The sequence below is a fragment of the Carcharhinus amblyrhynchos genome, unplaced genomic scaffold, assembly GCF_965287045.1.
Source record: "Carcharhinus amblyrhynchos unplaced genomic scaffold, sCarAmb.v2.hapA scaffold_38, whole genome shotgun sequence".
Taxonomy (NCBI): Eukaryota; Metazoa; Chordata; class Chondrichthyes; order Carcharhiniformes; family Carcharhinidae; genus Carcharhinus; species Carcharhinus amblyrhynchos.
In genome coordinates this window covers 7,696,548-7,724,255 of record NW_027649779.1, presented here as the reverse complement: position 1 = coordinate 7,724,255, position 27,708 = coordinate 7,696,548, and the positions used below count along the sequence as shown (strand labels likewise).

Genomic DNA, 27,708 nt, shown 5'->3' with positions numbered 1-27,708 from the left:
GTGGATCTGCTGGACTTTGCCGTAAGGGGCCGGAATTTATGCGCCTGAGTGTCTCACACCCACAACAAGAACGGCTCAAGGATCACTAGCAGATACACATCTTTTTTTAAAAAAATCTCTTCCATTTCGATTTAGTTGACTTCTTTAAAAAACTATGTTCAATCTTAAATTGTGATCTGTATTACCCGGTGACTCGATTCATTCTGTTGGTCAGTTATGTTTGCAATTCAGTGATGTTCATGTTCAGAAATATTCAATTCAGAACGAAGAAATATGTGTTAAATAATACATTGATATTAAATATTGAAACAGATACTGAGTACAATTGAAATGATGCATTAACGAACGGACAGAAATCATTGTTCTCTTAGATATTTGGGAGACGAAAGCTTCCCGTATACCAGCCGGCCGAAATAGCTCAGTTGGGAGGGCGTTAGACTGAAGATCTAAAGGTCCCTGGTTCAATCCCGGCTTTCGGCAGGATCCCTTTGGTGGTTTTCTGGGCTATCGACTAATTACCACTGCATTTTGTCTCGCACTGTCTTCAAACATCAATTCACACAAACTACAACAGATCAAATACCCAGCGCAATTTCCCCCCGGCCAGATGTTGTTATATTTCCTCTTTGTTGGATTTCATTTTTTAAAAACCTTCCTCTATTCCTAAACATTCCCAATTTTAATGAAAGGTGATGGAGGTGAAGGTTTATCTTTGTTTCCTGATGCAGACATGCCATGTAACGTCCTGAGTTTTTCCAACCTCATCAGATTTCAGTGCAGATGTCTGGTCCGCTTTTACATGGCAGTGAAAATACATTTAGTTGACCTGCTGTTTCATCCAAAACAATGTATATTTGCATTACCTCTTTTGATTCCTCCGGAAGGAGGCCATTCGGATCATCGAGTCCTCACCCACAACAATCCCACCCACGCCCTATTCCCCGTAAACCCACATATTTACCCTTCTAATCCCTCTGACACTAGGACCAATTTAGCATGGCCAATCAAACTAAAACACGCATCTTTGAAAGGGAAACTGGAACACCTGGAGGAAACCAACGGAGGCACGGGGAGAACGTGCAAACTCCGCACAGACGGTGACCCGAGGACCTGAGTCCCTGGCGCTGTGAGGCATCAGTGCTAATCACTGTGCTACCGTGCTGCCCTTTCTACTGCATTCAATGTTACTGCAGTTCACTCCATTCAAAGTTTTAGCATCAACCTGTGAGACACCATTCTGTGGTGATTCTGCTCAATAACATTAAATTATCACCGTTAATGGACCATCCAACGTTGGACACCATTGATTTTAAATTTGCTGCTTTTCTGGGTGAACTCCAGCTCTCCATTCCTCCCGCAATGTCACCGCTCAAACTGAGTCTTTCTCCTTCCCACATTGTTAAACTCACAGTTACTGGTTTCTGAATGAAAACTGCCTCCACTTCACTGGGGGTGGGAGACTTTACTATTTCATTCAATTAGAAGTTTTCTTGTCACTGAAGCAGAGATTTGGACCGAGATCTGTAGATATTTGTGTCGGTAGAAACAATAAATTTTCCCCCATTAACAGCCAGATTTTAACCCGTATTAGCATTTTGTACCATCAGCACTTTCTAGCCTATCGCTCTCTTATTTTCTTTTTGGTTCTTTACATGTGACTTTTCCAATTCAGACGCAAACAAGGAAGTCTCCCCAACATTGATTCTGACAGTTGCAGACCTGAAAGTAACACAGGATTGTTGTACAGCAATAAATTTACATTCCCTGACCAGGAATCGAACCCAGGCCGTGGTGGTGAGAGTGCCAAATCCAAACCACTACACCACCAGGGAAGCTGACGGAACTGTTTTAAAAATGTTCATTCATCCATGAATCACCTGCTTTTTATTGTATTTCGGACTTTTTATTCACCAAATGCAAGTTTATCCTTCACATTGTATCCTTCACAAAGACCTTGTCTTTGTCAAAACTGAGTATGTCATGTCTCTATTTAGATGAGAACACACCACGCTGGTTAGTGATATACTGTATACACTCTCTCAGAAATGACTGAACTGGACCCAGTCTGCACTCATGTGACTACAGGTGCTATATCGATATCTGTGCATTCGGCTCTGTCCCTGTATTACTGCACAAAAACTCGTCACTCATTTTTATTACAACAGATCATATTAGTTGGATTGACCATGCAAAAATTGCCCGTTATTTTCCCTTTGAATATGTGGATTAGCCATGGTAAATGTGTGGGACTAATGGGGATAGGGCAGAGGGGAGGACCTGGGTGGGATGCAGACTCGGTGGGCCAAGATAACCTTTCTTCTGAACTGTAGGAATTCTATGGTTCTATGTCTAAGAAATATCATAGACATTTGCGTGCTTATTTATTTTAAATAATCTATTTTCTAATAACCCTCTTTGGAGAAATGATCTCTTTTAGCAATTCCCCTTCAGTTTTCCCAGTGATAACCTTCAGCCCATCTCTGCCTTCCACGAATGCATGAAAACACCAAACAGTTCATGTGTTTCAACTGAAGAACATTTAAGATGTAAGTATTTACTGACAACCATTCTGTTGTGTGTTCTTGCAAACAAAATGATTTCAGCCTCACTATTTTGTTCCCGGCGTTGACTTATCTGTCTTTAGAGATCTGTTGGAAAACGGATAGGCTGACAATGTGTGACAGCAATATTCACAACGGTTTCAACTCTCTTCAGTTCAGCAACACATTGTTAATCAATGTTCCTTTTTTTTGCCAAAGTGCATGAACCAAAATGTTTGCCTTCATTCGGATTTTTTAACATGCATAAAAAGGACAATACCATGTAATTTACAAGAAAAGATGAAGTCATCTTGTTTGTTCAGAGACTGGGATTCATGTCCCTCAGCACACTGTTTAATTGTTCCAATGGGGACATTAGAAGATTTATAAATAGGAAATTTCACACTGTGTGCAATGTTGTTTAACTGGGAGTGGTCTCTAGTACAGCCAGCGATCATTGAATTTCAGAGCCATGTTCTGGATTATACCACTTGAGCTTCGTATTCTTTGGGTATTTTACGACATCCAAAGGATTTACTACCCGTTCCTTGCTGTAGTTGGTGTCACTGGTAAGTCATATTTCTCTGTGTTCACTGTCCTTGTCTATGTTACCCAGTTATTGATATCATTCTGTGTAACCTTCATGGTTTGTTGCTGTGAATGCACTGGAAACATTTCCCCTTGCCACACAGCTATCCTCACACTACCTGACATTCACTTTCAATCTTTCCACTTTACGGTTGTCGTTATGTAACATGTTTTCCAGTGTTATGATTCACAGCCAATTCCAAATCAGCTTATTCAACATCTTCAACTGCACAGTCTTCAGCACAATCAAAGCAGAGTCATCCAGACCAGAAATATTTCCTCCAAACCTACTGGCACCATTGTGACCCCCATATACAAATCTGAAGAAGGCAGCAAATTGGAGACTTTATTAACTGGTGAATGTGGCCTCTTGCTACATCATTGCGGGGCTTTTCTGCTGTGAACTTGGTCTCGAGCAGAATAGGTGGACTCATTCTATTCTGGGGTGGATTTAATAAAAATGTTTCAGCTGTTACCAAGGATCCTGAGAGATTGTTTCTCTTGTGCTCAGTCTAAAGTACGAGTAAATTGTGTTTCTCTTCCTTACAGTGAATGTATTGACGATTCTTATCCTGTCACGAGGGAAGTGTGGTCTTTCCAAAAGTGTGATACGTTACCTCATTTCCATGTCAGCAGCGGATCTACTGGTCGTTATCATCGATCTCATATTGAGGCAAATTCCGATTAAGTTTGAATTTTTAATCATTTACCACATTAAAATATGTAATATCCATGCTGTGCTGCTTTATGCAGTCACTGATTGCTCTGTCTGGTTCACTGTCTCTTTCACCTTTGATCGATTTGTGGCTATTACTTGTCAGAAGCTGAAAATAAAATACTGCACTGAGAAAACTGCAACAGTGGTTCTCGGAACTGTGAGTGTGCTATTCAGTGTAAAGAACATTTTCTGGTATTTCATGTATGGTGATAGGTATGTGTTTCAGAATATTCCCCATTTTTGTTATGTAGACTTTGATGCCCTCTATTCTGCAGCATGGGGAGCAGTTGAAAATCTGCATTATATTTTAACACCGTTCATTCCTTTTTTGTTGATTCTGTTGCTGAATGTTTTCACCATTAAACACATTCTAGGGTCGACCAAATTCCGCAGGAGACTTCAGAGCCACAAGTGTATGGACACTTCAAAGGACCCAGAGACAGTGAAGAGAAGAAAATCCATTATCTTACTATTTGCTCTATCATTAAATTTTATCCTACTGTGGTCAGTCTTTCTTATCCACTCCTTTTGTCAACGATTATATTATGTAAACTTAATTCATTTCTATATTCCTGCATTTGTGCGGGAATTAGGATTTATGCTCCAACTTCTGAGTTGCTGCACCAATACATACATTTACGCAGTGACCCAGGCACAATTCAGAGAGGATCTGAAGAATGTGATCAGATCTCCATTTACTGCAATTGTAAAATTACTTACAGAATAAACAGATTTTTCGTTAGAACAGTGTGTTTACCTCGTGTTCTGCACAAAACAATATCTCAGTGAAACATACACAGTGTAGACATATTTTGTGTCACCATTTCTGATTAAAACGTGTATTGAAATTGTAAAAACAAATAAAAAAATTAATTGAGTCCAGAAAAAATCCGGATTCAAATCAGCTAATACTAATGAACCAGCCTGGACATCATGTTGACCTCCAGTTTTGTACTATTCTGTTAACTTGAGCGAATGTTTGCATTTCACTTCAGCTGCAACACAACTCCCTCAATGAAATGAATCTCAAAACTCAGCCCCCGTGAACTCTCTTCACAATTCCACCCCACCTCACCACACCCTCCACCCTCCCGCTTAGCTCGACCCTCAGCCCAAACAGTCCCGCGCCCTTTGCACAGTATTCATTACCGGATTTAGCAATGGTGAATTGAACAGATTGGAGGAGAGATTCATGGATGAATGGATTATTTGGCAAAGGTGGTTGCAAATCTTCCCCATAGAACAGAATATAAGCAAGGTTGGTCTTTGTTTGTGAAGGGTCTGAAAAGTAAATAATTGTTGAAAAATTCGGACAAAAATAGATTTATCTTCAGTTATGTTTTTTTTTTAATGAATTCTGAACAAGTATTTAAAATAATAAAATAGAATGTAATGGAATGATTAGCCGAAAACAGACATCTTTATTAGCAGGAATAACAAAGTAAGTATTCTATTCATAACCATTCCACGCCGTAAGTTACTGGAAAATATGTAAACGACTTTTTATTCACTTTTTCCTACCCTTAAAAAAAAAACTCTGAAAACCTTTTTCACTGCAAACATGATTATAGCGATACAGTTTCACCATCTGCTGGTGACTCACAGCGCTGGTCTCATGTGTCAGCATTCAGTCGCTCGATGCCTGCACTTGGGAACCATTTGCTCAAGTGTGGATATTGGACAAAATTGTCTGGGATTGAAGTTTCCAACAGGAGCTCGGCTGGTCAGTTTGCCGCTTTATCAGCAGTCACTGTGCAGGAACTCTATTTCTCTTTCCCATGGGAGGTCGTGACTTGAGATTGTAGATGTATATTTAACACGTGTATTTGTACATTAGGTGGCGTTATGAAACGCAAATCCAATTTTGAGTGGGAGTGGCTGAAATTTCCTGAACTCTGTCATTCACCTGTCACAGATTATCACTTTTAATCTCACATAATGGACCTAACTCAACGTTGTTCATATTTCCATGAGAATTATTTCAAAGGATGCGCTGGCCCTCGTACCTTGGTGATCTCCTCTGAAACCTATAACCTTCTGAAGGTCCATCGCAGTTGGGGCGTTAAGAGAGATCCAAGCCCTCTCTTCCGTTTGTCCTCCTCTCACTTTTTCGAACGGTGAACTTTCTTAAAATCTGGAGTATTACTGCCTCATTTCAGTTATGATACAAGTCCACTGCTTTTCCCTACAGTTTATATTAGCTGAAGTTGTGAGGAGGCTCCAGCGAGAATTGAACTCGCGACTCCTGGTTTATAAGACCAGTGCTCTAACCACTGAGCTACGGAGCCAAAGGATACCATCTTATTGCGGTACTTGTAACATTATCAGTGGATTGAGGAGCAGGATGGGGTTTGAGGTGGGGGATTTTTGATGAAAGAGGAAATGCCTGAGGTGGAGAGCAGGAAATTAAAAGACGCAACTTGAAAGTGACATGATTTGACATGTGTGCTGTGTGTGTATCTGACATGTATGTTGTGTATCTGACATGTATGTTCTTCAGAGTTTATCGTTAGTGTTACATCTCTGTCTTCTCCAGCTCCGATGCCAGTTCATCCAGCCGGAAGATTTAGATGTTGTTCCCTTCACAGACGCTGTGGGGCGATTGATTTCTGTGTTTCTCCTGAGAGGAGAGATTCAGTGGGATGAGTCTGTTCGCTCTGGAGTTTAGAATAATCAGAGATGATCTTATTGAAACATCTGAAACTGGGAAACAGTGTGACATGAAAATCTTGAGAAGGTTTTTCCCCCGGCCCCTCCCCTGGCTAAATTATTACGAACGAAAAAAAGAAGGTGAATGATGTAAGAGGAGTTTGGAATGTTTGGGAAAGGTGAAGCTCAGAATAGAAAGATGTGAATGATGTAATTGATGATTGAGAGGGATGGATAGAAACTTTGGGGATTCTGTCTCAGAAAGGACAGCAGGACTAGAGGGCATAGCCTCAAAATAAGGGGGGGGGGTGCAGTTTAGAACGGAGTTGAGGAGGAACTTCTTCACTCAAAGGGTGGTGAATCTCTGGAATTCTCTGCCCGTTGAAGTGGTGGAGGCTACCTCGCTAAATATATTTAAGTCACGGGTAGATAGGTTTTTGGTAGGCAAGGGGATTAAGGGTTATGGGGAGAAAGCGGGAAAGTGGAACTGATCCACTTCAGATCAGCCATGATCTTATTGAATTGCGGGGCAGGCTCAAGGGGCTAGATGGCCTACTCCTGCTCCTATTTCTTATGTTCTTATGATTCATTGTAAACTGAAATCTGAACAAACTGAGACACCAAATGGAAAAGCCATATTTTCTCCATGCATTTCAGGTTAAGGAAAGGACTGTAGGATATGTGCCCGGCTAGCTCAGTCGGTAGAGCATGAGACTCTTAATCGCAGGGTCGTGGGTTCGAGCCCCACGTTGGGCGTTAACACATTTTAGACTTTGCCTCATTCCTGGGTGAATTCCAGATCTCTGTTCCCCCAGAAGTGTCACGGCTCAAACTGAGTCCTTCTCTCCTTTCTACCTTGTTCATCTCACAGCTGTGAATGAAAACTGCCTCCAGATCACTGGAAGGCGGTGAGTTTAGCGCTGAACTCAGCGAGAGATTTTGTTCTCATTTATTATGAGTTTTAAACCCAGATCTGCGAGATTGTGTCAGTGGAAACAACAATCATCTCCATTGTAATTCAATCACTCCAGCCTTCCATCCTATCTAAAGACTATTTGTTCTTTCCTCCTCTCTCTCTCTATTTTCCTTGACGCTGTACTTGTTTGTAAACCATTAAAGCATCAATTTCTTCCAGTTAGGGTCAAAGATCAGCAACCTGTATCATTCCCTCTCTTTCCCTCCACAGAAGCTGTTGAAACTGATGAATCTTCCAACATTTTCCGTTTTGAGGTGGGATTTCCAGCAACTACAATTCCTTCCTTTGGATCACAGTGGATCACTTTTCTGTGACTGAACCATAACTGTCTCAATAGTTAAAGGGCTCAGGTTTTAAATAATAAGTGCCCCGAATATGTCACCCTGTCTGACATGAAATGAAACAAAATGAAAATTATTAATTATTTCATAAAATGCTGCTAACACAATATAGATTTCATTGTCAGTATTTGTTGTCCATCCCTATTTCCCACTGAACTAACTGTGTTGTTGGGCCATTTCAGAGGGCAGTTTAGACTCAATTACATTGCCTTACATTCTCTCTCCAGAGATGCCGTCATGCCTGGTGAGATTTTCCAGCATTTTAAGTTTTTTTTTAAGTTCCAGCATCTGCAGTAATTTGCTGTTGGCTGAAGGAGTCATTCCTGTTCTATCAAAACAATTTTTTTTTTCCCTCGACAAGCCGTTCTGGAGAATTTGAAAAACGCTGCAATGTAACGGTCAGATTAAGGCTGCAGGTCGTACCTTCCCTGGTGGTCTAGTGGTTAGGATTCGGCGCTCTCACCACCGCGGACCGGGTGCGATTCCCCGTCAGGGAATGTAGATTTTATCGCTGCCGACCAGCACAAGATTTAGGAGTGGCTGAAATTCCTTCCTGATGGAAAACAGGAGCGATCATTGTGTCAGTTTGAACTACCTGGAGAAACAAAATAAACCCATTGGCCCAATCCCGGCAATTTATGTTTACATTCCCCTAGCTGCTTCATCCTGTTAAAATGAATAATAATACATTCTACTCCACTACATTTCACTGTAGTTTACCACATTCAAAGATCATTCGCAGCCTCTGCCTCTTCTATAGCTTCTTGTGGGAAATCTGCTGAACAACATGAGCTTTTCACAGTTCTGCTGTGATATCTGAGATTTGTATCTCATTGATCATCATTACCGTCTCCATTGCTTCATCCCAGGTCACTGTCACTACAGATATAGTCACACAGTCAGTCTATCATCTGCAGCAAATGATATTCCCTTCCTTTGCTTTCAAATACATTCACCTCCAGAAACTGATTACATGGTGAGTATAATGTTCTGTTTAGCTGACAGTTTATCATCAATCCCGTTCCAGAATGGAGTAGCACCGTGTCAAAGTGGGTGGGAGTTGGTGACTCCACCAGTTCTGAAACCTCACTGAACCCCCGCGTATTTAGCCCCGCCCTCTCACCCTCCATCGCTCCAACTCATTGATAAATGTCACTATTAAAACTAATAATGGTGAACTGAAGACGTGGAATCGAGATTAATAAATGGTGTTGGGAAGCGGCCGGGGGTGGGGGTGTGGAGTTTGTGGAGGGTGGAGGTGGAGGGGGGGGGGAGGCGTTGGGGGCGTGGAGTGAAGGGGGGGCGGTGCGGAGGGCATGGGAAATTATGATGGATACTGAGATGATAATGTCCAAGAAATACTAGCCCCAAACTCCCATTGAATTACTTTCAGATTCAGATTGCAGCTCGGAACAGAAAATTGGATTGTCTGCGATTACACTTAATAAAATCCCGTGTCAGCATTCGACAGTGAGATTGGTACAATGAGCTAATAACTCAAATCAGTGCACAGTTAGACATTTTGAGACTCTCATGCAATTTACAGTGTGTGTTATAGATCAGAGTGAGTTAGAGCTCGAATTGTGCTGAATTAAACATTATAACAAGCAACTACATTTTAAATATACACAGAACGCAATATAGAGGCAGGGTTCGGCTGGATTTCTAAACGGACGAAGGAAAACAAAATGAGCGCCAAGGAAAAGAAAATCCAGCGAAAAGTAGATATGTGTCCAATTATAATGAAATATTATTTGATAATGTCTGGATGAGAGAATAGACAAATCTTTAAATCACTAAAATGCAAGGTTACACGATAATTAACTTGTAATCGACATGTTCACTAGCCGGAAGGCAAGTATTAAATTCGCTATCCTTGGCCAGATTTCCCTGTGAATGTTACTCACAGAGATATTAACGCCATTGCATAACTAATTGTTCCCTTTCCATGGAAACAGGGAAATAATTATTCCTCAAACCTGCTGCACGAACTTCGTGATTAAAGTGATACAACACCACCATCTGCTGGCGGACCACTGTAACTGCAGGCGCTGGTGCTTGTGAGTCTGCGAACCGGTTACTGAAATATGAATATTGAACGATATTGTCCGAGATTGGAGTTTATAGAAGGCTTTCGGCTGGCGTATTCGCCCTTTTTATAACCAGGCACCGCAGATAAATCGTGTTCTTCATTTCCCATTGGGAGATAATGTCTGGAGATTGAAGTTGGGATTATTTGAAACTTCAAATTGTACATTCGAAGCAGTTTTCAGACGGTAATCAAATTCAGAATCTTAGTGGGTAAACATTGCTGCCCTCTGCAATTCGTTTGTCAGACATTTTCACGGTTTAGTCTTTAAAAAGGCACAACGAATCAGACATTTACAGGGAGGCACACACACACACACACACACACACACACACACACACACACACACACACACACACACACACACACACACACACAGGTATTGGAGCCTACAGAGAAACAGGGGGGCATACACAGATTCAGGGACACATATAGATATAGGGGCACACTCGATTCAGATACACCAAGATTCAGGCGCAGATATATAGATATCCTCGTAACTCGAAAGATGCAAGGGCACACACAGAATCAGAGGTATATACAATGTCTCAGCTTGTACAATACCAAATTTTCTCTCGTAGTTCCAAACTTTTCAATGAGTTGAAGCAGGCAATTGTTTACCCGTGAATGCTGATAGTGAGAAAAATAGCAAAAAACCGTCCCTGGGTGGTCTTGAACCACCAACCTTTCGGTTAACAGCCGAACGCGCTGACCAATTGCGCCACAGAGACTGAAACAGCAGCAGTTAAATATATTTTAAACTAGTGTGTGAATGACCACAATTCTATTTCTGAAAACCTGTTCCAGAACTGCAGCATGACCGCACTGTTTACAATTCTATACAAGTCTCTTTAGTCCCGTTGATCCAGCAGCACTGCTGTAGTGTGTTTCTCCTATGAACGGGCAGGTAAAATGAATCCATGTCTCTTATCACAGGCAGGAATTCAACGGGAGGGCAGGGAAGGGAACTGACCACCAGTAGCCCAAAGATCCAATACTTTCCACTCAATCATCAATAACACCATTCACAACTGCACCTCCTTCCGAATATTGTGATCCATTTCCCTCAGGATTTAATTCCAAGAGTTAATATTTCCCTTGTTTTCCCCCAAATTTTGGCAGGAGATTCGCTTCAATATGCAGAGTGAACGGAGAAAGAAGAAGCTTTGCATTGGCCGGGAATCGAACCCGGGCCTCCCGCGTGGGAAGCGAGAATTCTACCACTGAACCACCAATGCTGCTCTTGGCACTATATCCCCGCATGCTCTCTCTTCCTTCATACTAAGCAGCAGTTACAGTTTTCTTACTTTGTCCTTTCATTCCCCAAATGCACACAAATGCTCTCACTCAAATCTCACACGCAACATCGCACAAGCCTCTCATGCTGTTCAACACCTTCCTTTCATTCACAGCCGCATCTCAAACTTTCAACCTTCCTCCAAAACACAAGCACTCTGCAACAGTCCCCCTCTCACACCGCCTCATTCTCCTAAATACGCCTCTGCTTTCACCACATCAGTCTAAACACGCTTAAAACTTGTTCAAATCATTTGCACACTGTCTCTTCCACTCAACTCATATCACTACAATACGCATCATGCCATTCTGCAAAAGCTTTAAGTTGCTACATTTCTTCAAAGCTGGTACCCAGTGCGACACCAGGGCAAACTTCCACTTTCAACACTTGATGGCACCTATATAGGGTTACAAGTTAGCTCGGAATGAGTTAAAGAATAGGGCTTAGGAGAGCTAGTAGGGGGCACGAGAAGTCCTTGGCAAGTCGGATAAAGGAAAACCCCAAAGATTTTTACTCTTACGTTAAAAATGCATTAAATCTTCCTATATCGAGGCCAGTCTGCGACATCTGAAAGCAATGAATCCCAACCACGAGACCACCAGGATCCCATCTGCCTGATTCTCCCAGATACTGGTTACAGGAATGTGCACAGCGCCAATTGTCCGCAGTCACACACTCCTTCCTGTCTGTTAAGATTTGAAATTGTTTATATTTTTCACATTGGCTTCCAGTGTGATGAAAGCAGAGCTGTTATAAGCTGATGTTGTTCAGTGGATTTACTGCAGTAAGGTTTATGTGAGTTCGATGCAAACATTGGTGTTTGAATGTGGTCAGTTACAGTGAAATTTAATGCAGTGGAAAGTAGCCTACTCATTTTTACAGGAGGAACCAGCAAGGGAAATATAAATATGAATAATTGTACAACGGGACTGATATTTCTCCCTGCTGTTCAAATTGGCACAAGTATTGATCCACGATTTTCAGGTTGGTCCCTCGTGTTGGGATCCGTGGTGTAATGGTGAGCACTCTGCATCTAGCGATCCGAGTTCAAATTTCGGTGAAACCTTGTTTTAATTTGCAAATACAGATCACCGATTGGCTGAAGGGTTTTTCATTTAAATTTATCACCAAGTCCTCATCGAGAGGAGAATTTGCCAGCCCGCTCAACTGCTGTTACTCAATTCAAGGGCAATTCGGGATGATAGGAAATGAATAAAGACAATCTCAATAATGGACCTTTTCCTCACAAGTAATCGCAAACATTTTGACAGTTTCTGCCTGAAACTTTCGATACGTCGAGCTAATATGTAACAACTATCCCACAGTCACATGTGGGCCAGTGGCACAATGGATAACGCGTCTGACTACGGATCAAAAGATTCCTGGTTGACTCAGTGCAAAGTTTTAAAAGGTGTTCACAAATTCCTTGTTACTTTCGATGAAAAAAGTATGTAATCGTTTCGTACTTATTCAGACAAATGCTGGCAAGCATATTTTCATCTTCTCTGGGGAAAGTAATGTTAGGAAATTGCTAATGAACAGCAACCGACTATTTTAAGGTTTTTTTTTCGGTTGAAAAATCATTTAATAAGATTAGGATATTAAATAAATGCTAACCTCAAATACATTTTGGACAAAATTCAACATGTCTTCGAGAATTTACACTATTTTATCATTTTTTTCATAAAATTCAGCATGTATGATTTTGGAGAAAGCTTTTGAAGCTGAGGTCAGTGCAAAGATAATATGACTGTAACAGCGAGCTTCTGATAATATTCAGCACCAAACTGAAATCATACAGACTTCCCTCACCCTAGTAGGTTTCAGATGTTGATGAACTATGTTAGTCTGTACCTAAACCTATTAAATTGTCTTGTAGACTGGATGGCTTGCTGATATGTGCAGGTGTCAAAATAGGAAGTTTCTTTCCTGGCAATGCATCAAACAATTTATCATTTCTTATTTGACACAAAGCATTTGAGGCCGAGGCCAGAGCGAAGGTACTATGGGTGTAACATCGAGATTCAGATAATGTTCAGCAACAAAATGCCCCGGCCGATGGAGGCATGCTTTAGGGTGTGAGGGGCAAGGTTTAAAGGAGATGTTCATGGAATGTTTGAAGGGCCGAAGGGCATGTTCCTGGGCTGTAATGTTCTTTGCTCTTTGTACTGTCATTTTTCTTTTCCCAAAACTGAGTTTCAAACCCTGTAGCTCTATATTTAACCACTCCATCTCTGATATCTTCTCCACTCACACAACCCTATGAGATGTCAGTACTGATCTTATTGTGGCATCATGAGCGTTCCACATACAATATGACTTGTATCTATAAATTCTCATATTGAACATTTCAATTGAAATTTCAAGGCAAGCAGAGCCTTTTAAGCAGAATGGTCCAGATTCCCATCCCCTTTAATGTGAACAAGTTGTTTCTGATTTCACTACAGAGGCTGCCTACTAAACAATGACTGAACACAGGGGGTGAATGTGAGAAGCTGAACTTTCCAGTTGAAGAGGTTCCCGGTGTCTCTGAGCAGCTGAACTGGGGAAGCCTTTGGGCAGAGACTGAGCTGCTGCTATTTCCCCTCCTGACCACCAGAGGTCGCAGTAACTCGACCGGACGCTGCTCCTCTCAGTATCACTTCTTGCCCACTCCTGCCCGGCCGCTGCTCGTTGGCGGAACATCCGGGTCATGTAGAGAGGCGGGGCCAGCCGCCATATTGCCGTGACGTCACCATCAGCCCCTCCCCCCGTCGAGGAAAAAGCGACAGTTCAGAAATGTAGAAAGTGAGAGAAATTCCCACCCGGAAATCCCGCCCGGAGCGGAATTAAAATTAAATAATATTCATATTTTTATAAAGAGGCATGTGGCGGAACTGCGCATGTGCTGTAGTATTTTCCCAGAGAGCACCGCGCGGGTGTGATTGAAAAACAGACGCAATAAAAAAAATGTTCCCGAATGGAGAAGGAACCGAAAGTCTGACGGGTGAGGATGTGAATAATAGTCATCAAGATTCAACATATTAAAAGATTGAAAGGTAACTGCCTGGGCGCATGTGCAGGAGGGGAATTTCCCCAGAGTGCTCTGAAACTAAATATTGAAACATATACAGAGTACAATTGTACAATCAGCGTTGACAAGGTGTCATCTGGACTCGAAATGTCAGCCCCTTTCACTCCTTATAGTTGCTGCCAGTCTTTGTGAGACTTGCCAGAATTTTCCCTTTTCGTTTCCGATTCCAGCATCCGCAGTAATTTGCTTTTATTACTGAGTATAATGGATTGAGATTATTCGAAGGAAGATGGAAATGACGCATTAATGAATTAGCAGAAATCATTGCTCCTTTCGATATTTTCGACACTGACACTTTTAAGTTTTGATGTTCGGGATAAGTTGTACAATCAGATTGAAAGTAACGGTTATCTTCCTGAATTCAGTGACATGGGCTCTCAGTCGAACCATCGGAACCTGCAGCAACACAGCGCAGTTGAACATTGCAGACAGGCAGATTTGCTGTATAAAATTTCTAGCTGTTTCTGTAGTGTAGTGGTTATCACGTTCGCCTAACACGCGAAAAGTACCCCGGTTCGAAACCGGGCAAAAACATTCAGTCAAATTTTAGCTTTCTGATGTCTGCAATGGAGCATTCCTTGATTTCAGTTTGTTGTTCAACATTATCCGAACCTCGATGTTAAAGGCATGTTTTCATTGCTCTGATATCACTCTCAAATGTCTGCTGGAAAATGATAAACTCCTTTTTGACGCACTGACAGGAAAGTTCGATTTTGACACCGAGCATTTATTCCCATCCTGTTCAGTCTCCAACAGAATTTAATGGGTTTCTAGGTGCAGACTCATATGATTAATCACCATCTGAAATATCTGATAGTACTGTGTGCTCAAAAAGACAGATACAAGTGATACTGTAAGTGAACTTGTGGAAATGGCGGACATTTCACAGAATAATCTTTTTAATGGCTTTTCATCACTAAGAAACAGGAAAAGCCACTCAGACAGATGAGGGAATCGATGCTCAGTGCGGATCTACTGGACTTTCCTGTCAAGGGCCGGATTTTATGCGCCTGAATGTTTCACACCCATAGTGAAAAAAGCTCAAGTGTGAACAACAGATAGTTCTTGATTCCCCTCCATTTAAATCTAGTTGACTTTGTGTAAAAGCTGACGACAGCCAATCTGAAAATTGTGATGTGTATTACCCGGAGATTTGATTCGTTTTGTTGGTCAGTTATGTTTTCAATTCGGTGATGATCAATATCCCTTGAAAGTTATTTGCTTTTGTTTGAAACTGACTGTGGTCAATTTCAAAATAAGTACCATGGGATGTGTATTTCCCAGTGATTCGCTTTCTTTTGTCGGTTAGTCATGCTTGCAATTCAATGCTGTCTATTTCAAAGATATTCAGTCCAGAATGAGGGCATTTCGTGTCAAATAAATGTATTGAAGTTAAAGGTTGAATCAAAGAACCGGGAAGGTGCAATGTAATTCGATGGGATTTTTATTCTCCGCCCATTTTCATATCGGCAAATTGACACGTTGTGCAAAAGGAGGCCACGATGTTCGGTACGTGATCAGAGAGCGCTCTCCCGTGGACAGCACAGCATTGGAAACAGACGCAGAACCAAGACCCGAGATATCTGCACTCAGAGACACATCCAATACAGGCACAAGACTGGACAACAGGAAACTTCCACTCAACATCCACACTGTTAGCACCTCTTAAAGTTTTGAAGGTTTCAGTCAATTTGCCTCTTACTCTTCTGAATTCTTGTGGGCACAAACCTGACATCACCATCCTTTCCTCATAGGATAACCCGCTCATATCTGGCAATAGTTCAATGAAACTCCTCTGAACTTTTTCTAACGCATTAACATCTTTCTTAAGAAAAGGAGGCAAGTAGTGTGCACAATATTCGAGATATGCCCAATGCCCTCGCTAATGCCAACATTTCCGATCTATCTTTGTATGTCAGCACATTTAGCATTTATATCTTCACTCTCTTCATCACTGCAGGAATCATCCCAATTATGTGTTTCTTGACCAATTCAGCCCGAGTGTATTTGTTCAGGTCAAATCCAGTTTAAATAACTTGTTTGAGTTTTATGCTGTGTGACATAGATTGTTTGTGAGGATATTTCTCTAAATGGACGTTCAAAAGTCATGTGATACTGTGCTGCACCACAGTCTTATTCAATGGCAGAAGCATCTTGACACAGAGGGCGCGGGTTGAAGTAAATTGGTGGAAGAAACATGGAGACATCACCAAAAACATTGTCAGGCAGTGAGTGATCCAGATCTGGAATGTGCTGTTTGAGAGTGTGGTGCAGGCAGAGCCAATTAATGGTTTCAAAATGGAATTGCATATGGTCTGAAAATGAACAAAATGCTAGACTGTGGGGTACAGAGTGTTATTGGATGAATTGCCCCTTTCAGGGCCAAAACATACGTGAAGCTTCAAAATGCCTTCTTCTCTGCTGTACGTACTTTAGCAATGTTGAAAGGGAGATAGTGGCAATATTTCTGGGAGAGTAATTCCGAAGTAGGCAAATTTCTCAATGTATATACTCAAATCCCCTTACAAAAGGTTTTAAAATGCAATTACAATTTTGAATTTAAAGTTCGTTTCTGTAATTGCGGCCATGGCAAGAAATATATCAGATTACCTCATGCCCTGCAGAAAAGGAAACCTTCCATCATTCCCCAGTTTGGTCCAGAGGTGACTGCAGGCGCAAACGTGTTTGGCGATTACGTGCCTTCTATGATGGTCTAGAAAACCAGTTAATTCAGTGTATTAGCGATTGCCAATATATGTTGGCCTTACCAGCTGGGTATACAGCCCATCAAAGAATAAGAAACAGCAACTGAAATCAGCGTTTCACAACACCTGCAATAGCAAAGCACGTCCAGGAGGTGGCAGTGAAACTGTGCTTTTTGGCACGACACGATACAGATGATCATCTCAGTTATTTCTGTAATAGACTCAGTCTCTGTCCATCCTAAACGTGACCCCGTTTATATGACACTAAATCATTTTTCTGATTATATGATAATAATTCTCAGCTAATTTTGTACTCAACAAAATCCCAGTTGTTACTGCACTGCACCAAGCCTCATTTGACATTACACCGTTCATTCTGGCAGTTATGACAGCACGGAATTAATCCTCGTCTAATGGCATGAAACTCTATATCTCCGTTGTCACTTCACTGGACCCTCTCTCTCCTGATAATGTACCAGGATATGTTACTGTTTGCATTACACGAGGCTCCGTCTCAGTTATTACATTGCTGAAACCTGCCACATATAAAGAAACATTGACAATATCTCAATCACTGCTGCACTAGTCCACCTCCCTGTTTATACCGAATAATATTCTGTCTCTAATTATTATTCTGTTTCATGATTTATTTATTTCTGCAATTGCCCCTGTCAAAGTTTATATCAATCTAAAGGTTTGGTTTGAAATTACTGCATCGGCTTTGTCTCAGTTTATATTATACAATGACCAGAATCTGACAAAATTACATTGGGAGACAGTTCTATTGCGCCAGCTGCTCTCTCCTTTTTCAATGTGCCAAACCATACCTCTGCTCATTTTACACATTATCCTTTCTCAATTATTGCTTTATTCTGCATTGCCTCACTTTTTATTCCACTGGGTCACATCTCTGTTTATATCACACTCGATCATGTCCCTATTTTCTGTTAGCGCTGATACGCTGGAACCAGTCTCAGTTTAAATTACAGCGCACATTGACTCTGCTTATATTAGAATAGACCTTGTCTTTGTCAAAACTAAGTATGTCATGTCTCTATTTAGATGAGAAAACACCACGCTGGTTAGTAATATGCTGTGCACACTCTCTCAGTAATGACTGAACTGGGCCCAGTCTGTATTCTTATTAGTACAGTTGCTGTATCGATACCTGCTGCATTCGGCTCTATCTCTGTATTACTGCACAAAACCCATCCCTCGTTTATATTACAACAGATAGCATTAGTTGGATTGGCCACGCAAAATTGCCCGTTATTTTCCCTTAGGAGTATGTAGATTAGCCATGGTAAATGTGTGGGGCTAACGGGGATAGGGCAGAGGGGAGGACCTGGGGTAGGACGCAGACTCGGTGGGCCAGATGGCCTTTCTTCTGAACTGTAGGAATTCTACGGTTCTATGTCTAAGAAATATCATAGACATTTGTGTGCTTGTGTATTTTATATATTGTATTTTCTAATAACCCCCTTCAGAGAAATGATCTCTTTTAGCAATTCCCCTTCAGTTTTCCCAGTGATAACCTTCAGCCCATCACTGCCTTCCATAAATACATGAAAACAGCAAACAGTTCATGTGTTTCAACTGAAGGTCATTTAAGTTGTAAGTATTTATTGACAACCATTCGGTTGTGCGCTCTTGCATACAAAATGATTTCAGCCTCACTATTTTGTTCCCGGCGTTGACTTATCTGTCTTTAGGGATCTGTTGGAAAATGAATAAATCGCATCTTGAAAGACGAGGAGATTATGAAAATTGATCTTCTCAATGTCTCACTGAAGTTCCTGATATAGGACTCAATTGCGTGCTGATTTGTGAAAATGATGGTGAAAATGACCCTGGATATATAGCCGACAGGACATAATTATACCTCTAATTCTCAGACTTCTTATTCCTATTAATGCTAAGGATTGAAACATCTGCTGCTCTCCTGAGAAGGTTCAATATTTTTATTTGACCGTTATCTTCATCAATTCCATGGTAACTATCCCAAATATTTTCTACTGTGTATGGGTTATACAATCTCGGTAATACGATGAATCAGGATCAGGTGTATCATAAGGGTGGCCAGACCTTATGTGATATAAACAGTGATGTTGCCTGGTGAACATGGACTGCAGCGATTCAAGATAGCAACTCATCACAACTTTGTCAGGGGCAATTAGAGAAGGGCAACAGGTGTCAGTGCTCCCCACATCCTATAAATGATTAAAAATTCTGCAGTAACAACAGAGACAGAATCGAATCTAATATAGACAGATATTCTTGCACAATGATGACATAAACTGACCAAGAGAGTCATGTAAAGCAATGTATGGGATCTCTAGAGAGACAGAGCATGATATCATATTTAAATAAACATTTCTTGTGCGTTTGATAATTCTGGAAAAAGTAATTTGTTCAATAATAATCGACAGGTGTCCAATGAAGGAAATCAGATTCAGGTTCTAATTCACAACTAATTGGGTAACGCTTTCCAAAAAATAGTCACAGGGAATTAGAACATTATAATTTGAATGACTGGCTTCAGTGTAGCACTAACAGAGACAGCTGGGCCCGGAATCAGACTGGGACCTGATACAAAAAAGCAATTATTTCTTGGGCCTGAGCCCGGGTGTCGTTGTCATGACGAGTGACGCAGGGATTTGTTTGGCAAACACGGATTGGAAACCCTATGGCAGCCGCAGGAGTGACTGACTCCACCTGACTAAGAGCTGTTATTCCCAAGGTGGGGAGGGGGGCAGTCAGTCATGGGAGACTCCATATTTTCCTGTTATCTGAGGCAATAATGGTGAATAATTGTGAATAATCTGGTCCCTCTCATTCTTACAAATAGTCCTGCAGTTACAGTCAAAATTAGGACACGTGAAGACTGAAAAAACTAAATATAAAAACATCATCGGAGGCAAAAAGAACAGTGCAATAAATGTTAAGGACTGTTGTGCTTTTCCTAAACAAGGTCGATCCAATGCTAATTTGTTCAAAGGGGGGGGGGGGCTTGTATGTAGAATTGAATAATTGAATTTCGGAACAGTCCACCTCCCCGCCCCCACCCTCCCCACCCCCCAGCACTCCTCCCCCACGCACACACACAAACACACACAAACACAAGTGCTGTCACAAGATAAGAGTAGCACAAGATAAAAGCTGTATGAATGTTGCATTTTATTCAGGCTCAATGAAGGTCGGGGGTGCGGGGGGGGTGGTGGGGGGAGGGGTACAGAATCGATGCTTGGACAATGATACTAGGCCATTAAAATGGACCTATTCTCGAAAAATCCTTCAAATTTTAACTCTATGAAAGATATATCTCATTAATTTTCCAAAGTTACTGTGAAATCTGATTCCATCAGCCTTTCAAGCTCTTTATTCCATTTCATGACAACTGTTGTGTCAAGGTGAACAATTAAAATTCTGTCGCCCTGTTCAATAAAATAAATCTTTCCCCATTGGTTACCGACCGTCCTTCGAGTAGAAATATTCTCTCTTTAATTACCCCACTCACAACTTCACCATTTTGAACTCGAATTAAAGTGTTCAAATGATTGACAAGGAAATGGAGAGAGACAAAAGGAAATTTGGGAGAAAGAAGAACAGAGTGCTGACAGATAAAAGCTGAGGAACAAAAATAAATAACAGATGGACAGAAAATGATCAAACAAGGAAAGATAACAGCTATCATTCCCTCCCTTCACGGAATCCGGGGGAGTTCAGTGACTGATCCACTGACCATTCCGATAATGTCCGGGAATGGAACCTCTGAACAGATCGCAATAGAATCATTTGTAAATGATACCGTAATGTGATCTGTGTGACTCTGCCCTGACTCTGTGGGCGGATATAAGCCGCGCTGACAGATGTTCTCACCAGGTTGTGGTCTCTGGATTTATTTTCTGCTCAGAAGTGAGATGTGCGGTTTGGAACCGGCAGCAGAGAAACAGGAAGTTGTGTTACCTGAGAATGAAACAACCGGGGCCAGTTTGATGTTATCACTGTGAACAGTCTTCCTGCCTGTGAGGGTGAACTCACTCTGAAATCATCAAGAACAGTCACACAGATTGCTGCCGGTCTCAGCATTACATTCACCTCCATTCCCATTTTAAGGAATCAACAAAATGATCATATTAGGAGGTTTAAATAGATTAATTGAAGGGAAAATGGACTGAAGATTATCACTGAGAGAATCCCGCTGAGGTGTTTTAAAATGGGAAATTTAAGTGTGTTCGGTGCTGTGTAACAGAAGTCGAGGAGAGGGGTTTAAGCGGATGAACTGGTTTGGTTCCGACACTGAATTTTCCACTGATGAGACTTTTGTGCTTCATCTTTTTAGTCAAAAGGTGTCGTAACCAAAAATAAATAATTTCTTTTTTCAACGACTGGCCAGATCCGTTTCCTGGGAACCCGTGTAAGTGATTTAATGGAGACTGAGGGAGAGAATAAAATTTATCTGATTTAGGTGCAGTCTGAGGCAGAGAAAGATAGGAGAGAAGTTCAGTGAGTCATTTGAAAGATGCATTGCACTGGCAGCGGAATGGTTAGCTGTACATCACATTCAAGGGCGCCCCGGGCAAATCATTACATTTAGGCATTGACTGAGACATAGAATGTGCAAGTAAATGCTGAATATGCTACTCATATCGTTTTTCAAGTTAGTAAGAATTATTTACACAGTGGTTAGCACTGGAACTTCACACTGTTACGGACACAGGTTCCATTTCGGCCTTGTGTAACTGTATGGTGTTTGAAAAATCACCCAGTGTGTGCGTGGGTTTCCCCCAGGTTTACCGCTTTCCCTCTACATTCCAAAGATGTACAGGGTTGTTGGAATGGCCATGCTCAGTTACCATTTAGTGTCCATTTACAGTGCAACGTGACATGCGTTAATTATGTTCTTCAATCTCTTTTGGACAAGAGAACGCTACAAGTTTCATCCCAAGCTTTCAAGAAAAGCTTGGCCTGGTTCCCACAGGTCCCTGGACAATATTTATAGGGTCTTCTTCCATACAACAGCCTTGGATCAACCTACAATTCCTTCGTCCCAGGGATTCAGAATCAATTCACTCCTCCCAAAGACACGTAAAAAAACGTAAAGAGAAAACTCTGGAAAATCTCAGCAAGTCTGGTAGCGTCTGTAAGGAGAGAGAAGAGCTGACCTTTCGAGTGCAATGTCCCTTCATCAACGCTTTGTCAAAAGGTCATCTGGACTGGAAACGTCAGCTCTTTTTTCTCCTTAGAGACATTACCAGGCCTGCTGAGATTTTCCAGCATTTTTTTTTTCTGTTGGTTTCAATTCCAGAATACACAGTAATTTACTTTTATACTTCAAACAACACCGTTCTTTGGAAATAACACGAGAGCCAAAGATTCCCATCTTTACCCTGTCTGTCCCAGATAGAGTCCAGTTCCACTGTGAGGAAAATGACCCTTCACCACCACTGAACTTACCGAGCAAGGCACCCAGTTTTATCAAAGCTTTTATGGAGATTCAAACAATAAAATGATCTCGAGGGCAAGTTTTACCAAGGTGGTTCACAACCGCCTTTTCAGCAGGGATAATTAATGTTGGCTTTGTCGGTGATGCTCACATCCAGAGGATCAATAAAAACAGCGCAAAGTGCTGCAGGTTCCAGAAATCTAAACAATAAAAACGCTACTTAGCAGCTCAATGGGCATCAGCAGAGAGAGAAGCAGATTCACATTCAAGATCGATGCCAGGATGCAAAATCTCATGATATAACTACAAAGAGCAAAGCTGTTATGCCCAATATCCGACACAAATCCTCATTTTTCAAATAAAATCGCAAAGTGATGGTCATTTATCATACCTCGGTTTGTTAGAGCAAGTTAAGCGTCCATTACTTACTGTATTTCGAACATTATAGCAGTGACTAAATTCAGCAAAGTGAGCTGTAAGAACGTTGAGTCGGCATGAGGTCGGGTAAAATGTTCTATAAATGCAAGTTCCACCAAAATGAAAGTTGTAATTTTTTGGAAGTTCTGAGATTATTGCGGATATATTCATTCTTCTGCCTGATCAAAGCAGCATGAACTCATAGAATCCCTACAGTTCGAATGGAGGCCATCCTGTCCAAAAAGTCTGCAGCAGCTCTCGAGCAGAGCACCCTACCTGGGCCCAGCCTTCACCCTATCCCGACAACGATACATATTCACAGGCTAATCCCCCGAACCTACACATCGCTGGACACTAATAGGAAATTTAACATAGACAATCCACCTTGTGAAGGATGCTCTGATGGATAGCTGGTCCAGACTTGATGAATAGAATGGCCTCCTTCTGCACTGTAGGGATTCCGTGATTCTACGTTGCACATCATTGGACGCTAAGGGGCAATTTATCAAAGCCAATCCATCTAACCTGCATATCCTTGCAGTGTGTAAGGAAACTGGAACACTCGGAGGGAATTCACATGGATATGGGTCGAATGTGAAAACCATTCACATTCACCCAGGGTTGGAATCGAACGCGTTTCCCTGTGAGGCAGCAAAATTAATTGTATCTCTTAGTGATAACCATATTGGATTTTTTATTCTTCTGTCGTGTGAGTGTAATCACTATTTGTGACAGGAATATTGAGACATCAGGTCTCTTTTTTTTTAATTGAACTTGTCTAGTTTAAACAGATTAAAACCTCAATCAGATTAACATTCAGAAGAATATCTGTGTTCACAGATGCTTCATTAATTGCGACATCAGAACTTTCGGAACTAATTCTGAAATGAAATGTATCATTTTCTTTTAATTAAATGCAGCTGGTGTTATGAATGTTCAAAAGATTCTATTCATTTCGAACCAACTGTTAAAATTCTTAAAATAAATCGCTATTTTGAGTTGAAACTGATCAATAAGTGACGGTTTATCTGTTTTTGCTGTCATGAACATTTCATTGTAAACAATGAGGTATTTATGTAAATAAATACAAAAATAGAAATTTCAAATTAGATTGTTGACTGGCAAAAACACAACAAATATTTCCCCACCAACACAGCACAGAAATAGAGACAACCATGCAAATCAATCAACGGATTCCAGCAATGATTGTTTTTCAACATTATTTATTCATCAGTTATGTGAGGAAAAACATCATGATGATGCCTATCTTCGAAGTTAGGAAATAATCCCTCTGATCCCGAAATAAAATGACACAGAAAACACAGAACATCTCTTGTGTTTCATCTCTTTCTCTGTCTTTCTCCTGTCTAGTTCTGTGTCGTGTTTCTCCACGATGGTTCATCGTCTTCACTCCACAGATAAAGTCAATATCTGCCCAAAGTATTCTCTCAGCCAGAGTTACAAGCTTCTAAAATATACAATTAAATTAATTTGAATCCGTCAGTGAGATGTATTCTAAAAGATCTCTTGAACATTCCATGATCTTGAAATGCTTGCTACATTTTCTTTTGCATCTAACCTCGGGTGTAGCTAATGATAAAAATTCGATGTGGCAGCACCAAGGGACCTTATTATCTCTTCTTCTCGAAGAACGGTGTATTAATACAGACATAATTCAAATAGAGGTTTACTTAAGTGCACGAATAATACTGACACATTCTACTGAAATATATACAGGGTCAGTATCAAACATTACGTATCCAGAGAGAATGTCTGGTGCAATGTAAACTGAGTTCTGATCTAGCAGAGTATTAACAGAGTCAGACTGTATTTTAATATAAATAGGGGCCTGATCCAACAAAATAGAAATGAGTGAGTGCCGAGTGCCATGTGGGGGCGGTCAAATGCCAGATTCCAATGACACCCACATCCCATGAAAGAAACATTTTGAAAAAAATGACATTGTCAAGGAAAAGAAAACTGAAACAGTGTATTCTGCAGTTTTACTGATATAGGTGCTTGTGTCGTGAACTGGGACATTGCCGACTAATTAATGATACTGGAACGAGATTTATATGAGCTGAGATGGAGCCAAGTGCATGAGTCATAATGACTGGTACAAGATTGAGGTATGTTTAATGTGAGACAGAGTCCAGAATGTTCGTGATAGCGACTGATACAGAACACTGACTGATATAAACTAAGGCAGAGCGTACTTTATTCGTAATAATTTTTGATACAGGACCGAGACTGATACACACTGAGATTCGGACAATGCAGCAAAGAGAAGTGCAATAAAATTGAGATATGGCGTAGTCTTAAATAATCAAACACATTGTTTGTGCAGGGTTAACTTAGACATAACTTAGAAATGACTTAGACATGACTAATGAACTACTAGCATAGTAACTGTGGCAGAACCATGTGTAACACATGGAGGCTGTATTTCCAGTTTAGTATACAGCAGGAAATGCTGTGAGGCAGTAAGAATTAAGATACAGCCTCTTGTCAGATTAGAAGAGACACAGATAATTGTGATCATAACTTAGAAATCATAATATTAACAGGGCCGCTACATCATATGTGAATACCTGAAATCGAGCCGAGTGCAGGGAAATAAATTTTAGATAGCACCTCAGATAGAAATGTGATCCAGGCAGAGCCCAGTGTAACACAGACAGAGTCAGAGGCGAGTTGAGTATAGGCAGAAATATAATACGTTTAAAATTAGAAAAACAAACATAGAAAATTTCAGCTCAGAATCAGGCCTTTTGGCCCTTCTTGTCTGTGCCGAACCATTTTTTTGCCTAGTCCCACTGACCTGCACTTGGACCATATCCCTCCACACCCCTCTCATCCATGAACCCGTCCAAGTTTTTCTCAAATGTTAAATGTGACCCCGCATTTACCACTTTATCCGGCAGCTCATTCCACACTCCCAACACTCTCTGCGTGAAGAAACCCCCCCATCCCCAATATTCCCTTTAAACTTTTCTCCTTTCACCCTTAACCCATGCCCTCTGTTTTTTTCTCTCCCCTAGCCTCCTTATTTCATAAGATTTTGGCGTCACTGGTGAAGTCAACTTTTGTTGTTGTATCCTAATTTCCTTTGAGAATGTGGTGACAGGCTTTGGAAAGCTGGTGAGTGGGGTGTTCTTCGAGACAGCTACTTTTTCCAGAATGGTATTGAGATTTTTGAGTGGCACAAGTCGGACAAGTAGAGAATAATCAATCGTTTATGTTGCAACAGAGGCCGGTTCATGTGCGGTATTGTCCTTTGTTCTTTGTTCATACTCCTCACTTTTGTCTTGTAGATGACGGATAGAGTTTGGGAATTCAGGAAGTCAGCTGTTCACAGCAGAACTCCTGGCATCTGGCCTGCTCTTGCAGCCACATGATTTAAATGCCTGTTCCAGTTCAGATTTTCATGAATTCTAATGCCCAGGATGTTGGTAGTCAGGGATTCTGCGATAATAATGCTACTTAATGTCAAGGGGAAATCGTTGGAATCTCCCTTATTGGAGATGGTCATTACCTGCCACTTGTGTGGCATTAATGTTATTTGCCATTCATTAGCCCAAGACTGAATGTTTTCTCAGAAGTGGCCTAGAGAAGGAGTCCAAGGGAATTTGGGACAGGAAAAACTGCTGGTCTTTACCAACTCAAACATTCCATGGAAAAATAAGGGAAATAAAACACAAACATACATGTTCATGTATCATCTCTCTGAGGCATCTCTCAGTTTGCCTGTAATTCTTTATATCCACCCATCTATCGCAATATCTTGATGCGTTGGAGAAAAAAGATCATCTTTGTTATTAATGGGGTGCCAAAGAAGCTGGGTGACTTTCCTTTCTTTAGAGCTGGGAAACATCATCTAGATTTACAACTTTTAAAAATTAATGTGCCTCCAATACTGTTGCTGGGTAGATTTGTATATAAATAGTCCGCATTGGCAACGTGAAGGGTTTTAAGTTGGCTTGTAGCCAAGCGGTCAGCACTGAGGAAACTGATCTTTGATCTACTGCACAAACAGCCCCAGATGTTTCTTGTCAATAACTTTGAGCATTTGACAGCAGCCTGGATTGCTGCCAAATACAGTGTGGGATAGATTAGCGTGAAGCTGAATGGACAAAATGGGATTCAGCCATTTAAACAATAAATGTTTCATTCCCTCAAGAAAGGCACATTTTAAATCGTAATCATTCTAATCAAATATTTTCATTCAATGTCCTGTTCGTTATCTGAGTAAATAGTATCGCAAAACAATAAAGTGACCCAATGTTTTTTTTTATTTGTATAGTTTCCAAGTAAATTTCATTCCAATAATTAATGTTTATTAACCACTTCATGAAATGTGAGAGAGAGATGTTGATGGGACCAATTCCCCAGTGAAGTGAAATCGATGCAATGACATGAAATAGTATTAAAACAACATCATAAAACTGAGATGAACACCGGGGATTCCTGGAATATTCTGAAAGTTTTGCACCCGACTGATCTTGTGCCAGGTTTGCACCGTGTTCTATTGTACAGAATAATCTGATTTCTGTTATTGAATAGTTCCTCTCATAGCTGCCCATGAGTGGAGAAATGATCAGTTCATAACCTGATACAATGGAAGATAAAACATTTATTCTTGTGATACTGTGCGATGTGCCGCAAAGTCCTGATATCTTTTGTTCCCAATACCAGTGAATGTTAGACAGCCGATGGCCAATAGAGTGAGCTGTAATGATCTGGATGCTGAAGGAGAACTTTAATGATCTCAGTGTCCGTTCCGATTCATTAACTTCTCCGTCAAAAATCAATTTAATTTTATGTTTCTCTGTCAACTCACTGTTTAATTATGAGGAGGGCGGGAGTCCT

General features: G+C 41.0%; 6 non-coding genes across 6 annotated transcripts; 3 read left to right on the top strand and 3 right to left on the bottom strand.

The window, feature by feature from the left end:
- Positions 1-407: 407 nt before the first annotated feature.
- On the top strand, positions 408-480 carry trnaf-gaa (transfer RNA phenylalanine (anticodon GAA)). Its single transcript has one exon. It is a non-coding gene; the product is annotated as a tRNA-Phe (tRNA).
- A 5,581-nt stretch (positions 481-6,061) lies between these two features.
- Positions 6,062-6,134, bottom strand: trnai-uau (transfer RNA isoleucine (anticodon UAU)). The gene has a single exon. It is a non-coding gene; the product is annotated as a tRNA-Ile (tRNA).
- A 1,044-nt stretch (positions 6,135-7,178) lies between these two features.
- Positions 7,179-7,251, top strand: trnak-cuu (transfer RNA lysine (anticodon CUU)). The gene has a single exon. It is a non-coding gene; the product is annotated as a tRNA-Lys (tRNA).
- Positions 7,252-10,558: 3,307 nt separating this feature from the next.
- On the bottom strand, positions 10,559-10,632 carry trnan-guu (transfer RNA asparagine (anticodon GUU)). The gene has a single exon. It is a non-coding gene; the product is annotated as a tRNA-Asn (tRNA).
- A 436-nt stretch (positions 10,633-11,068) lies between these two features.
- Positions 11,069-11,139, bottom strand: trnag-ccc (transfer RNA glycine (anticodon CCC)). The gene has a single exon. It is a non-coding gene; the product is annotated as a tRNA-Gly (tRNA).
- A 3,592-nt stretch (positions 11,140-14,731) lies between these two features.
- Positions 14,732-14,805, top strand: trnav-aac (transfer RNA valine (anticodon AAC)). Its single transcript has one exon. It is a non-coding gene; the product is annotated as a tRNA-Val (tRNA).
- The last annotated feature ends 12,903 nt before the right edge of the window (positions 14,806-27,708 follow it).